Source organism: Hordeum vulgare, chromosome 1H (genome assembly GCF_904849725.1).
Source record: "Hordeum vulgare subsp. vulgare chromosome 1H, MorexV3_pseudomolecules_assembly, whole genome shotgun sequence".
NCBI lineage: Eukaryota > Viridiplantae > Streptophyta > Magnoliopsida > Poales > Poaceae > Hordeum > Hordeum vulgare.
The window spans coordinates 174,457,046-174,472,116 of NC_058518.1; positions in this window are offsets into that span (position 1 = coordinate 174,457,046).

The window sequence follows — 15,071 nt, forward strand, 5'->3', positions numbered from 1 at the left end:
TCTATTCCACCTATAGTGCTATGTCCATGGCTCACGCTCATGTACTACGTGAAAGTTGAAAAAGTTTGAGAACACTGAAGTATGAAACGATTGCTTGGCTAAAACCAGGGTTGTGCATGATTTAAATACGTTGTGTGGGGAAGATGGAGCATAGCCAGACTATATGATTTTGTAGGGATAACTTTCTTTGGCCATGAAATTTTGAGAAGACATGATTGCTTTATTAGTATGCTTGAAATATTATTGTCTTTATGTCAAATGATAGACTATTGCTTCGAATCACTCGTGTTTTAGCATTCATGCCATGATTAGATTATATGATCAAGATTATGCTAGGTAGCATTCCACATCAAAAATTATCCTTTTTATCATCTACCTACTCGAGGACGAGCAGGAATTAAGCTTGGGGATGCTGATACGTCTCCGTCGTATCTATAATTTTTTATTGTTTCATGCCAATATTATACAACTTTCATATACTTTTGGCAACTTTTTATACTATTTTTGGGACTAACATATTGATCTAGTGCCCACTGCCAGTTCCTATTTGTTGCATGTTTTTTTTGCAGATTATCCATACCAAACGAAGTCCAAACGCAATAAAAACCCTATGGGGATTTTTTTGGAATATTTATGATTTTTGGGAAGAAGAATCTATGCGAAACGATACCCGAGGTGGTCACAAGCCCAGGATGCGCCACCCCCCCTAGGGCGCGGCTGGCAGGCTTGTGACCAATCCCTAAGGAGGTTGGGGCCCTTCTTTCGATGCAAGAAAGCTAATCTCCGGAAGCAAATTGTGTTAAAATTTCAGCCCAATAGGAGTTACGGATCTCCGGGTATTTAAGAAACGGTGAAAGGACAGAATCTGGCAGCGCAGAAACAGAAGTACACAGAGAGAGATCCAATCTCGGAGGGGCGATCGCCCCTCCGCTGCCATGGAGACCATGGACCAGAGGGGAAACCCTTCTCCCATCTAGGGAGGAGGTCAAGGAAGAAGAAGAATAAGGGGGGCTCTCTCTCCCTCTCTCTCGGCGGCGCCGAAACGCCGCCCGGGAGATCATCGTGTGACGGCAATCTACACCAACACCTCCATCATCTTCACCAACACCTCCATCACCTTCCCCCATCTATATTCAGTGGTCCACTCTCCCGCAACCCGATGTACCCTCTACTTGAACATGGTGCTTTATGCTTCATATTATTATCCAATGATGTGTTGCCATCCTATGATGTCTGAGTAGATTTTCGTTGTCCTATCGGTGATTGATGAATTGCTATGATTGGTTTAATTTGCTTGTGGTTATGTTGCTGTCCTTTGGTGCCCATCATATGAGCGCGCGCGTGGATCACACGATAGGGTTAGTAGTACGTTGATAGGACTATGTATTGGAGGGCAAGGGTGACAGAAGCTTCAGCCTAGCATAGAAATTGATGCATACGGGATTGAAGGGGACCAATATATCTTACTGCTATGGTTGGGTTTTACCTTAATGAACGTTAGTAGTTGCGGATTCTTCTAATAGTTCCAATCATAAGTGCATAGATTTCCAAGTAAGGGATGACATGCTAGAAGTGGCCTCTCCCACATAAAACTTGCAATCGGTCTAGTAACGTAGTCAATTGCTTAGGGACAATTCCGCAACTCCTACCACCACTTTTCCACACTCGTTAAACTAACGTAGTTGTTTCTTTATCTAGCAGCCCCTAGTTTTTATTTTTTGTGTTCTTTATTTTCTTCCAAACCTATCCTCTCACACCTACAAAGTACTTCTAGTTTCATACTTGTTTCAGGTAAAGCGAACGTAAAGTGTGTGTAGAGTTGTATCGGTGGTCGATAGAACTTGAGGGAATATGTGTCCTACCTTTAGCTCCTCGTTGGGTTCGACACTCTTACTTATCGAGAAAGGCTACAATTGATCCCCTATACTTGTGGGTTATCAAGGTGCTGGTGAAGACCCGTATCCAGGTATTTAGACACCTAGACGTTGCGCTGGCGCATGCGGAATGCGCTGGAACTTGGGGGGCGGTGGCACTGTGGCAAGGGCGGTCGCCCTCCAGTGCATAGCCCCGTCATCCCGGCAAGGGAGCTTTTCGGGGGCTTGGGTCCTTGTCCTGGCAAGGGAGCTTGCCGGGGGCTTCGGTCGTCATCCCGGCAAGGGAGGCTTGCTGAGGTCTTGTACTTGGTGAGTTCATGACGCCCACCAAATGGGCGTGGCCTTGGTTATCTTCGAGGCAAGGCAGGCTCACCGAGGCCTTGGTAATCTTGGGTGTTGTACCTTGTCTGGGTCCTGCCATGCCCTGCCGGTAGGGGCTCTTTGCGCCCGTGCACAAGTCTAGGGCACTAGGGACCCCAGTAATTAATGTACCGACAAAGAGTGCCTAGGACCCTTCTCTATCTATCTATGCTATCTCATCTCAACTTCTATTCATGCTTCATCACAAAACTTGAACAAGCACTTGTCGATCCCTCTGTGTGAAGGTGCACTTAGAGTTCTGATACGTCCATTTTGCATCATGTTTTCATGTTGATATTTATCTCTTCTTTGGCTGTTATTTCACTTCACAGTACTATTCTTATGCCTTTTCTCTCTTATTTTGCAAGGTTTACATGAAGAGGGAGAATACCGGCAACTGGAATTCTAGCCTGAAAGTGGACCAAAGTTGAGGTACCTATTCTGTGCAACTCCAAACACCGTGAAAATCAACGGAGAATTTTTTTCCCAGTTTATAAAAAATACTGGGCTGAAGAAGTGTCGGAGGGGCACCAGGGGGTGCCCACAAGCCTGCACGGCGCGGCCACCCCACAGGCCATGCCATGGGGGCTTGTGGGCAGCCCACTTGCCCATTGGCCCCCCTCTTTTGCTATATGGAGGGTTTCGTCCAGGAAAAAATCAGAAAGGAGCTTTTTCGTGGTTTCGCCGCCGCCACGAGGCGGAACTTGAGCAGAACCAATCTAGAGCTCCGGCAGGACGATCCTGCCGGCGAAACTTCCCTCCTGGAGGGGGAAATCATCGCCATCATCATCACCAACACTCCTCTCATCGGAGGGGACTCGTCACCATCAACATCTTCATCAGCACCATCTCATCTCCAAACCCTAGTTCATCACTTGTAACCAATCTCCGTCTCGCGACTCCGATTGGTACTTGTAAGGTTGCTAGTAGTGTTGATTACTCTTTGTAGTTGATGCTAGTTGGATTGTTTGGTGGAAGAGTTTATGTTCAGATCCTTGATGCTACTCATTACACCTCTGATCATGATTATGATTATGCTTTGTGAGTAGTTACTTTTGCTCCTGAGGACATGGGATAAGTCATGCTAATACTAGTCATGTGAATTTGGTATTCGTTCTGTATTTTGATATGTTGTATGTTGTTTTTCCTCTTGTGGTATTATGTGAACGTCGACTACATAATACTTCACCATTATTTGGGCCTAGAGCAAGGCATTGGGAAGTAGTAAGTAGATGATGGGTTGCTAGAGTGACAGAAGCTTAAAACCTAGTTTATGCGTTGCTTCGTAAGGGGCTGATTTGGATCCACTAGTTTAATGCTATGGTTAGACTTTGTCTTAATTCTACTTTCATAGTTGCGGATGCTTGCGAGAGGGGTTAATCATAAGTGGGATGCTTGTCCAAGTAAGGTCAGTACCCAAGCGCCGGTCCACCCACATATCAAACTATCAAAGTAACGAACGTGAACCTTATGAACATGATGGAACTAGCATGACAGAAATTCCCGTGTGTCCTCGGGAGCGTTTTTCCTCCTATAAGACTTTGTCCAGGCTTGTTCCTTGCTACAAAAGGGATTGGGCCACTTTTCTGCACCGTTGCTACTTTTGTTACTTGTTGCTTGCTACGAATCGTCTCACCACACAATCACTTGTCACCGACAATTTCAGTGCCTGCAGATTTTACCTTGCTCAAAACCACTTGTCGGATCCTTCTGCTCCTTGTTGGGTTCGACACTCTTACTTATCGAAAGGACTACGATTGATCCCCTATACTTGTGGGTCATCAAGACTCTTTTCTGGCGCCGTTGCCGGGGAATGAAGCGCCTTTGGTAAGTGGAACTTGGTAAGGAAACATTCATATAGTGTGCTGAAATTTGTTGTCACTTGTCACTATGGATAATAATCCTTTGAGGGGCTTGTTCGGGCTATCTTCACCTCGAACGGAGGCACAAAGAGTTTCTCCTCAACCTGCTGCACCTACTGAAAATATTTTCTTTGAATTTCCTTCGGGTATGCTTGAGAAACTGCTGGCTAATCCTTTTACAAGAGATGGAACATCACATCGAGACTTGCTGATCTATGTAGATGAGGTTTGTGGTTTATTTAAGCTTGCAGGTGTGCCCGAGGATGAGTTCAAGAAGAAGGTCTTTCCTTTATCTTTGAAGGATAAAGTGTTGACATGGTATAGGCTATGTGCTGATACTGGATCATGGGACTACAATCGGTTGAAATTGGAATTTCATCAAAAGTTTTATCCTATGCATTTAGTACATCGTGATCGAAATTATATTTACAATTTTTGGCCTCGTGACAAAGAAAGCATCGCTCAAGCTTGGGGGAGGCTTAAATCAATGCTATATTCATGCCCCAATCATGAGCTATCGAGACAAATTATCATTCAGAATTTCTATGCTCGGCTTTCTCATGATGATCGAACCATGCTTGACACTTCTTGTACCGGTTCTTTTATGAAGAGAGATATTGACTTCAAATGGAATTTATTGGAGAGAATTAAATGCAACTCTGAAGATTGGGAGCTTGAATAAGGTAAGGAGTCACGTATGAATTTCACTTTTGATTGCATTAAATCCTTTGTTGAGACAAATACCTTTAGTGACTTTAGCGCTAAGTATGGACTTGACTCTGAGATAGTGGCTTCATTGTGTGAATCCATTGCTGCCCATATTGATCTCCCCAAAGAGAAGTGGTTTAAATTTCATCCTCCTTTAGAAGACAATGTAGTTAAACCCACTCCAGTTGAAGAGAAAGTCATTGCCTATAATGATCCTGTGGTACCCAGTGCTTACATTGAGAAACCACCTTTCCCTGTTAGGATAAAGGATCATTCTAAAGCTTCAACTGTGATCCATAGAGGCTATATTAGAACACCTACACCCCCTGAGCAAATTAGAGTTGAACCTAGCATTGCTATTATCAAAGATCTTATGTCTGAAGAAGTTGAGGGACATAATATTCACTTCTGTGAAGATGCTGCTAGAATTGCTAAACCTCACGTTAGAGACAAACATAGGCCTGTTGTTGGCATGCCTATGGTTTCTGTTAAGATAGGAGATCATTGTTACCATGGTTTATGTGACTTGGGTGCTAGTGTTAGTGAAATACCTCAATCCTTATACGATGAAGTCAAAGATGAGATTGCACCTGTTGAGATAGAACCTATAGATGTCACTATTCAGCTTGTCAATGGAGATACTATCTGCCCTGTGGGAATTGTTAGGGATGTTGAAGTCTTGTGTGGTAAAACAAAGTATCCTACTGATTTCCTCGTTCTTGCTACCGCTCAAGATAGCTTTTGTCCCATCATATTTGGCAGACCTTTTCTCAATACCGTCAATGCTCATATTTACTGTGAGAAGCAAACTATCACTGTTGGCTTTGAAGATGTGTCACATGAGTTCAATTTCTATAAGTTTGGTAGACAACCTCATGAAAAGGAGTTGCCTAGTAGGGATGAAACTATTGCCTTAGCCTCTATTGTCGTGCCTCCTACTGATCCCTTAGAGCAATACTTGCTTGAACATGAAAATGATATGCATATGGATGAGAGGGATGAAAAAGATAGAGTTGTCTTAGAACAATATCATATCCTTAAGAATAATCTGCCTGTTGAACTACTTGGGGATCCGCCCCCACCAAAGGATGATCCTGTGTTCGAGCTTAAACAGTTGCCTGATACTCTTAAGTATGCCTATCTTGATGAAAAAGAGATATATCCTGTTATTATTAGTGCTAGCCTCTCGGAGCATGAAGAAAAGAAGCTACTAAAAACTCTGAGGAAGCACCGTGTTGCTATTGGATATACTCTTGATGATCTTAAGGCCATTAGTCCCACTCTATGCCAGCACAAGATCAAAACTGATCCTGAATTCAAACCAGTTGCTGATCATCAAAGGAGATTCAATCCTAAGATGAAAGAAGCAGTGAGAAAAGAAATACTAAAGCTCCTGGAAGCGGGTATTATCTATCATGTTGCTCACAGCGATTGGGTGAGTCCGGAGCATTGTGTTCCTAAGAAGGGAGGCATTACCGTTGTCCCTAATGATAAGGATGAGTTGATCCCATGGAGGATTATTACTGGCTATAGGATGCTGATTGATTTTAGGAAGTTGAATAAGGCCACTAGGAAAGATCATTACCCTCTGCCTTTTATCGACCAAATGCTAGAAAGACTATCCAAACACACACACTTCTGCTTTCTAGACGGTTATTCTGGTTTCTCCCAAATACCAGTTGCACAATATGATCAGGAGAAAATCACTTTCACCTGCCCTTTCGGTACCTTTGCTTATAGACGTATGCCTTTTGGCTTATGTAATGCACCTGCCACCTTTCAAAGATGTATGATGGCTATATTCTCTGACTTTTGTGAAAAGATTGTCGAGGTTTTCATGGATGACTTCTTCGTTTAAGGATCTTCTTTTGATGATTGCCTCAGCAACCTTGATCGAGTCTTACAGAGATGTAAAGACACCAATCTTGTCTTGAATTGGGAGAAGTGCCACTTTATGGTTAATGAAGGCATCGTCTTAGGATATAAAATTTCTGAAAGAGGTATTGAACTCGATAAGTCTAAGGTTGATGCAATCGAGAAAATGCCATACCCCATAGATATCAGAGGTATAAGAAGTTTCCTTGGTCATGTTGGTTTCTATAGAAGGTTCATTAAAGACTTCTCTAAGATTTCTAGGCCTCTTACCAATCTGTTGCAAAAGGATATTCCTTTTGTTTTTGACGATGATTGTGAGGAAGCCTTCAAAATACTTAAGAGGGCTTTGATAACTGCACCTATTGTTCAACCACCTAATTGGAACTTACCTTTTGAGATCATGTGTGACGCTAGCGATTATGCTGTTGGTGTTGTCCTAGGGCAAAGAGTTGATAAGAAGTTGAATGTTATTCACTACGCTAGTAAAACTCTAGACAGTTCCCAGAGAAACTATGCTACTACGGAGAAGAAATTTTTAGCAGTCGTGTTTGCATGTGAAAAGTTCAGGTCTTACATAGTTGATTCCAAAGTCACTATTCACACTAATCATGTTGTTATTAAGTACCTCATGGACAAGAAGGACGCTAAACCTAGACTTATTAGTTGGGTTCTCTTGCTACAAGAATTTGATATGCACGTTGTCAACAGAAAGGGTGCCGATAACCCCGTAGCAGATAACTTTTCTAGGTTGGAGAACGTTCTTGATGACCCACAACCTATTGATGATAGCTTTCCCGATGAGCAATTGAATGTCATTAATGCTTCACGTAGTGCACCGTGGTATGCTGATTATGCAAACTATATCGTTGCCAAATACATACCACCTAGTTTCACGTACCAGCAAAAGAAGAAGTTCTTCCTTGACTTGAGACACTACTTTTGGGATGATCCTCACCTTTATAAGGAAGGAGTAGATGGTGTTATTAGACGTTGTGTACCTGAACATGAACAGGGACAGATCCTACAAAAGTGTCACTCTGAGGCCTATGGAGGACACCATGCGGGAGATAGAACTGCACACAAGGTATTGCAATCAGGTTTCTATTGGCCCACTCTCTTTAAGGATGCCCGTAAGTTTGTCCTGTCTTGTGACGAATGTCAGAGAATAGGTAATATTAGCAAACATCGGGAAATGCCTATGAACTATTCACTTGTCATTGAACCATTTGATGTATGGGGCTTTGATTATATGGGACCTTTTTCCTAAATCCAATGGGTATACTCACATCTTGGTTGTTGTTGATTACGTAACTAAATGGGTAGAAGCTATTCCCACTAGTAGTGTTCATCACAACACCTCTATCAAGATGCTGAAAGAAGTTATCTTCCCTAGATTTGGAGTCCGTAGATATCTAATGACCGACGGTGGTTCACACTTCATTCATGGTGCTTTCCGTAAAACGCTTGCTAAGTACGATGTCAATCATAGAATTGTGTCTCCCTATCACCCTCAGTCCAGTGGTCAAGTAGAGCTAAGTAATAGAGAGATTAAACTAATTCTGCAAAAGACTGTCAACAGGTTTAGAAAGAATTGGTCTAAGAAGCTCGATGATGCTCTGTGGGCTTATATAACTGCCTATAAGAATCCCATGGGCATGTCTCCGTACAAAATGCTGTACGGTAAAGCATGTCACTTACCTCTTGAGCTAGAGCATAAAGCTTATTGGGCAATCAAGGAGCTCAACTTTGATTTCAAACTTGCCGGTGAGAAGAGGTTATTTGACATTAGCTCGCTTGATAAGTGGAGAACTCAAGCATATGAGAATGCCAAGCTCTTCAAAGAGAAGGTTAAGAGGTGGCATGATAAGAGGATACAAAAGCGTGAGTTCAATGTAGGTGATTATATCTTGCTATATAACTCTCGTTTAAGATTCTTTGTAGGCAAGCTTCTCTCTAAATGGGAAGGTCCCTATGTTGTTGAGGAAGTATATCATTCCGGTGCTATCAAGATCAACAACACGGAAGGTAATTGTCCGAGAGTGGTAAATGGGTAGAGAATCAAGCATTATATCTCAGGTACTCCCATAAATGTTGAAAGCAATATCATCAATACCATAACTCCAGAGGAATACCTAAGGGACATTTATTAGCCTGTTTCAGACTCCGAAAACGAAGAGGTATGTATTTCGGTAAGAAAACACAGTCCAAAACTTTTCCAATAGGAAATTTTCTCCGTTTTGGAATATTTGAAAAAATACAAAAACTGGAAGTAGTCCGGAAAATGCGCGAGGAGGCGACAAGCCTGCACGGCGCGGGCCCACCCCATGGCCGCGCCGTGAGGGCTTGTGGCCACCTCGTGCGCCTCCCGGACTCCGTTTTCGTGCAGGGGACTCCTTCTGGTCTGGAAAAAATCATTATATATACTTCAGTTTGGTCTGACCCCTGCATCACGCAGATTTCTTCTGTTTTTTGTTTCGAGCCTGTTTTCTGTCGTAGATCTAGGTCAAGATGTCGTCCCAGGAATCTGTGGGGGAGAACAACCTCCGTCAAATATATGGAGAAGTTCATGCTGATCTGAAAACGATGGAGGTCATGGAGGCTAAGGAAAGGCTACCTAAAGAAACCAAGGGCAAAGCTAAGGAGAAGTATCAGGCATGGGACGAAGTGCAATCTGTGCTCAACAAGGAAGAAGTTGAAGAAGTGGATTTCCTCCAACCCTACCTCCACCTACTGTCTCCATCTTTTATTGAACTCTTGAGGTTTTGTGAAACAACTCGTGCTCGCAATACTTTTCTCACTCGTGAAGTTGTTTTGCAGGAAAAACATATCGCAGATCTCCAAGGTATAAATCAAAGATTAATGGCCCTCTTGGAGTCAAAGATAGCAACAACTTCACCATCACCTCCAAAGGAAGACAACTAAGCATGGGTATGGGCAATCCCCTTGGCTTGTGCCAAGCTTGGGGGAGTTGCCCCGGTATAGTATCACCATCACATCTTTTGCCTTTACCTTTGTTTTAGTTTTCCTTTTCAGTTTTCTTTTTCTCTAGTAGTTTAAAAGTTTTAGTGTTTTAGTTTTGAGTTTAGCTTTGTGTCACCCCCGATGTATTCTTGCTCGTGAGCCATATAATAAAGAGTGTCTTAGTTGAAGGGCTTTGCCTCTTGCCATGATCAAAAGAGTGAGAATAGAACAAAAGCATGAAAGATCATGTAGTGATCTTATGGGAAATGATAGCTTCACATATAAAAAGAATGAGGATTGAAATTTGTTGAGGGTAGGCAAACGTAGACCTTGGTCATTATTACAATTCATAGGAAGTGATAAAGAAGGAGAGGTTCACATATAAATATATCATCTCTGACACCATCTATGATTGGGAACACTCACTAAACTATTACATGCCTAGAAGTAGATATTGGACAAGGAAGACAACGTAATGGATTGTGTTTGCTTGGCTGTGAACAATGTTATATGACTAGAGATCCCTCAGCATGTGACGATTGCTTCCACCTCATATTATCCAAAACTCCCACACCAAGTAGAGATACTACTTGTGCATCCATAAACCTTCAAACCAGTTTTGCCATGAGTGTCCACCATACCTACCTATGGATTGAATAAGATCCCTCAAGTAAGTTGTCATCGGTGCAAGCAATAAAAATTGCTCTCTCATATGTATGATCTGTTAGTGTGTGGAAAATAAGCTTTGTACGAACCTGTGATGAGGAAGACATAAAAGCGACAGACTGCATAATAAAGTTCTTTATCATAGGGGGCAATACAAAGTGACGTTCCTCCTCACTAAGAGGACACGCATCCAAACCTCAAAAGCGTATGACAACCTCTGCTTCCCTCTGCGAAGGGCCTATCTTGTACCTTTACTTTTTGCCCCTGAAAGAGTCATGGTGATCTTCACCAATTCCTTATTTTGCCTTTGTCTTGGCTACCGTCACATGCTTGGGAAAGATCTATATTCATATGTCAACTTGGAGGTAGGCATTCATGAATTATTATTGTTGACATTAACCTTGAGGTAAGCAGTTGGGAGGCAAAACTATAAGCCCCTATCTTTCTCTGTGCTCAGCTAAAACTTTGATCTCATGAGTACCACGTGAGTTGTAACAATTGTAGAGAACGAAAGAATGATTGAGTATGTGGCTTTGCTTTACAAGCTCTTATTGACTCTTTCTGATGTTGTGATAAATTGCAATTGCTTCAATGACTAAAGGCTATCGGTTGTTACTTCTCGGTAAGGTTCTTGATCCATGCTTTACATTGTGAAGGAATTATCACTTTGGCATGAGAGATTATATGTTGGTATTGTTGTTCTGATCTTGATCATGATGCATGCATGTTTGTATCTTGTTTTGTTGACACCTCTCTCCCTAAACATGTGGACATATTTCTTGAGCTCGGCTTTCGCTTGAGGACATGCGAGGTCTAAGCTTGGGGGAGTTGATACGTCCATTTTGCATCATGTTTTCATGTTGGTATGTATCTCTTCTTTGGTTGTTATTTCACTTCAAGGTACTATTCTTATGCATTTTCTCTCTTATTTTGCAAGGTTTACATGAAGAGGGAGAATACTGGCAACTGGAATTCTGGCCTGAAAGAGGAGCAAAGTTGAGATACCTATTCTGCGCAACTCCAAACATCGTGAAAATCAACGGAGATTTTTTCCCAATTTATAAAAAATACTGGGCCGAAGAAGTGCCGGAGGGGCACCAGGGGGTGCCCACAAGCGTGCGCGGCGCGGCCACCCCCCAGGCCGCGCCATGGGGGCTTGTGGTTAGCCCACTGGCCCACTGGCCCCCCTCTTTAGCTATATGGAGGGTTTCGTCCAGGAAAAAATCAGAAGGGAGCTTTTTCGTGGTTTCACCGCCGCCATGAGGCGGAACTTGAGCAGGCCAATCTAGAGCTCAGGCAGGACAATCCTGCCAGGGAAACTACTCTCCCGGAGGGGGAAATCGTCGCCATCGTCATCACCAACACTCCTCTCATCGAAGGGGACTTGTCACCATCGACATATTCATCATCACCATCTCATCTCCAAACCCTAGTTCATCACTTGTAACCAATCTCCGTCTCGCGACTCCGATTGGTACTTGTAAGGTTGCTAGTAGTGTTGATTACTCTTTGTAGTTGATGCTAGTTGGATTGTTTGGTGGAAGAGTTTATGTTCAGATCCTTGATGCTACTCATTACACCTCTGGTCATTATTATGATTATGCTTTGTGAGTAGTTACTTTTGTTCCTGGGGACATGGGATAAGTCATGCTAATAATAGTCATGTGAATTTGGTATTCATTCGGTATTTTCATATGTTGTATGTTGTTTTTCCTCTAGTGGTGTTATGTGAACATCGAATACATAACACTTCACCATTATTTGGGCCTAGAGGAAGGCATTGGGAAGTAGTAACTAGATGATGGGTTGCTAGAGTGACAGAAGCTTAAACCCTAGTTTATGCCTTGCTTCGTAAGGGGCTGCTTTGGATCCACTAGTTTAATGCTATGGTTAGACTTTGTCTTAATTCTTGTTTCGTAGTTGGGGATGCTTGCGAGAGGGGTTAATCATAAGTGGGATGCTTGTCCAAGTAAGGGCAGTAACCAAGCGCCGGTCCACCCACATATCAAACTATCAAAGTAACGAACGCGAACGATATGAACATGATGAAATTAGCATGACAGAAATTCCCGTGTGTCCTGGGGAGCGTTTTTCCTCCTATAAGACTTTTTCCAGGCTTGTCCCTTGCTACAAAAGGGATTGGGCCACTTTGCTGCACCATTTCTACGTTTGTTAGTTGTTGCTTGCTACGAATCATCTCACCACACAATCACTTGTCAACGACAATTTCAGTGCGTGCAGATTTTACCTTGCTGAAAACCACATGTCAGATCCTTCTGCTCCTCGTTGGGTTCGACACTCTTACTTATCGAAAGGACTACGATTGATCCCCTATAGTTGTGGGTCATCAAGTTCCTATCGTTAAAGGTTGCCTTCCAAAACCTCTTTGAAAATCTCGGTGAGACCAACTTCACGAAATCGGTTCCACTGAATTTCCAAAGTTGATCTGGTTTTTCAATCTTGGTACCACCGAAATCACCAACTCGGTTACACCGAGTTTCCGTGTCAACTGACAATAGAGCAACGGGTGACACCAATTTCCTAATCTCGGTGACACCGACAGTGAATGGGTATATATTCCAGCGGACCGGATCTTTGAATTCAGATTGTCACCGTCGATGGATTCTTCACCACCGTCGATGTTGTATCCGGACCGTTGCCAAGTTAGGGTACGGATCCACATTTCTCTTGTGATCCCTTGATCTATCTCTTGCGCATTAGAAATTTCATCCACAAGCCACCATGCGCAAACCTCTCCTTCCACTAGAAGTTCTAGTAGAATAGTGAATAAGAAATTTTCTTGGGTTAGCCATCTGCAGAACCCATCTCGGTTCCCCCGAGTTGCAAAACTCGGTTCCACCAAATTGAATCGAGGCTTACTAAGAATGAACTCAGTGAGACTGAGTTTTCACTTTCGGTGCCACCGAAGTGATGACCAAGTTTTTGCAAAGAAGGTCATTTGTCTCGGTGACTCCGAAAATTCAAAGTCGATGCTACCGAAATTTGATCCGGAGAAAGCTAAAACTAAGGATTTCTTTGTTCAAAATTTCGAAAACATTTGAATTTTGTGATGCTCAACCCTTCAGCTTTCCTATATCTACTTCACAGGTTTGCTGTTTGCTGCCGAGTTTCTGCTTGTCTGCCAAGATGTCTAGATTAGAAGATAGCCAGAATGATTTCACAGATGTGACATCCCTGGAGTATGCTAGAGTAATCATTGTAATTAAGCTAGAGTGATCGCCAAGATTAAGCTAATGCTTTTGCTAATCTATTATGATCACCATTGGAATCAAACTCTGATTCAAAAATCTTTTTTGCGATTTAAATTCATTTTTAAAAGTGGATTTAAAAGTTTTGTAATCTTTAAATGAAAAATCATATTTGGGTGGCAAATAATTCCTAGGTATTTATAAAATTGAAACCAATATTTTTCCAAGCATTTTAGTGCATCAAAATAATTAAAACTCGGACCGCAACGATTGTTAAATGCCCTATTGCATTTTTTCGTATTTAAATAAATTCTAAACCTCCACAAAATTAATTGTGGCATGTTATAAAATTAACATAAAAATTGTGAGGCCAGTCGTGTATTTTTATAAAGTAATTGTAGGCACTATAAATAAAATTGAATAAAAAGTAAAGGTGCAATAAATAATAAAAAAATAAAAAAGAAAAAGAAAAACCCCTAACCACCTCGGCCTCGGCCCACCTGGCCAGCCCAGCCAACCCCACCAGCCCAACTGGTCCCCCTCTACCATCGGGGGTATATACCCCCCCCCCAAATCCTAATTTTCCCTTAGCCCCTCCCCACTCCCCACCAACCCCCGTAGCCACAGCCCCCTCTCCCGCGTTTCTTTCCCCTCGCCCGGCCAGCTCGGGGCTGGGCCGCGCCACCCTGCCGTCTCCCTCCATTGTCGGCCGCCTCCCTCGCCCGTCCCATCTCCACCGCTGGCCACCTCCACACCGAGCCTGTACCTCGCTCTACACGGTAGTCGGGCCCTCTCCTCCCCTTCCCCTGTCCTCCCCTCAGCTCCGGCAACCAGATCCACTCCGGCCACCCCTCGCACACATGCTCCCCATCTGGCGACCCCTCTCCTCCCCTTTTCGCTCTGTGCCAGCAACTGCAACCCCGTGCACTGATACGTCTCCAACGTATCTATAATTTTTTATGGTTTCATGCTATTATCTTGTCAAACTTTGGATGTTTTGCATGCCTTTTATTTATTTTCTGGGACTAACTTATTAATTCAGTGCCAAGTGCCAGTTCCTGTTTTTCCATGTTTTTGACCCGTTTCAGAGGAGATTTTGAAACGGAGTCCAAACGGAAGAAAATCCTCAAAAAGATTTTTTCTAGAACGGAAGAAGATCGGGGGACTTGGGAGCCAAGCCAGAAGAGCCCCAGGGGCCCCACAAACCCCCACCCCGCGGCCAGGGGGGCCACGCCATGCAGGCTTGTGGGACCCCTGGAGGTCCCGTGACCTAGATCTTGCGCCTATATATTCCCAAATATTCCCAAAAAATCAGAGGAAGATCGTAATCACTTTTCCGACGCAGCAAGCTTCTGTCTCCGCAAGATCCCATCTGGGGCACGTCCTGGTGCCCTGCCGGAGGGGGGATTCGTACACGGAAGGCTTCTCCGTCAACACAATGACCTCTCCGATGATGCGTGAGTAGTTCACCATAGACCTACGGGTCCATAGCTAGTAACTAGATGGCTTCTTCTCTCTCTTAGATCTTCAATACAAAGTTCTCCATGATCTTCATG